Source organism: Vombatus ursinus, unplaced genomic scaffold (assembly GCF_900497805.2).
Source record: "Vombatus ursinus unplaced genomic scaffold, bare-nosed wombat genome assembly UNPS02014945.1, whole genome shotgun sequence".
Taxonomy (NCBI): Eukaryota; Metazoa; Chordata; class Mammalia; order Diprotodontia; family Vombatidae; genus Vombatus; species Vombatus ursinus.
Window position 1 is genome coordinate 12,618,523 of NW_020954723.1, and position 1,591 is coordinate 12,620,113.

A 1,591-nucleotide genomic window follows, 5' to 3' on the forward strand; every position below is an offset into this window, starting at 1 on the left:
AGAGAAAGACCAAGAGACAGAGACATAGACTATGGCAAAGATACTGATATAGGCAGAAAGAAATAGAGGAAACAGAAAGGGGCACCAAGAGGGACGGAGGGAGAGAAAGAAAGAGAGAGAGAGAAAGAGAGAGAGAGAGAGAGAGAGGGAGAGAGAGAGAGAGAGAGAGAGAGAGAGAAGAAGAAGAAGAAGAAGAAGGAGGAGGAGGAGGAGGAGGAGGAGAAGAAGAGATTAGATGGTATGACATGTATGTGTACAAGGAGAAAAAAGGAAACAAGGGGAAGAATGCTTTTTATTCTAAAAGAGACATTATCTGTTTTGAATCACATTTTAAAATAAAGAAATACTCTGAGCATGATTTTTCTTTCTTTGAAATTGAAGATAATGTTAAGTAAATCAAGATGAAAAAATAACCACTGGAGTAACTGGACTAACATCAAATAAAACAAAGTTAACTCCTAAAAATTTTTTGTGAGCTCAATCAAATTGACCTTATTGAGAGAAAGTAATTTAGTTTTAAAATACCAAGACCTATTAACTAGCCCCCAACTTAAAAGTGTGTTGGATTTACAAATTTAATTTCTAAGTTGGTTGTATCAAATGGATCACTTATTTGCTCAAACAAACAATGTTCTAGGTTATAATTACTTTTTTTTTTTTCAGGCTGGCCCATAAAAGCCTAAGTAATTAGAATATGAGCATACCCATCATGTTAGAGAAAAAAATAAGAGAAAATAAGTAAACTTATTAACATCTAGATATAGAAGCAATGTGGTTTAATAGAAAGAGACCTCATTGTATTTGGAGTCGAAGGACCAGGTTTCAAATATGATTTCTTTTATTTACTAGATATGTGACACTTTCTGAGCCTCAGTTTTCTTATTCATAAAATGTTTGAGCTGGACTAAATGTTTTACTTTCTAAATAATATGATTCTATATGAAAATTATTTCAATACTACAATTAATGCAATATTATCAACATAGCTGACTGAAGTTAAAGTTAGTCCCAATCCTTGTCATAGTGTTATCCCTGATTTAATTTAATCTAAATCACACCCACCTAGGCATTGTAAGAAACACAAGGCTAGAGTTAAAATTTAATAAGATGCTAACAATATCTATTGCATTACAAGTTAAGAGGTGTGTGTGTCTGTGTATTGTGTGTGTTTGTGTATATGTTTATCTGTCTGTAGTCATTTGTGTAGTATCCTGGGAAACAAATAACCATTTAACTTGAACTCTTATGAAATTTTAAAAATCAGATATTTTTATTAACAAAAATCTATTTTATATTCTTTCTGCATTCTCTTCATTAGGAATAGAAGAAGGAGAGAGAAAGAGAAACAAGACCATTGAAGTAGATATGCATAGTTAAGGAAAACAAATTTCCACATTGGCCATGTCTAAAAATTAAGTGTCTCATTCAGCAAGCTAAGTTCATTGCTTTCTCTTATAAAGTGAATACTATATTTCACCATCGATACTCTAGAATCATAGCCATTCATTGTATTGATCAGTGTTCTTAGGTCTTTTGGAATTATTTATCTTCACAAAATTATTTTCATTATATAAATTGCTTTCCCAGCTCT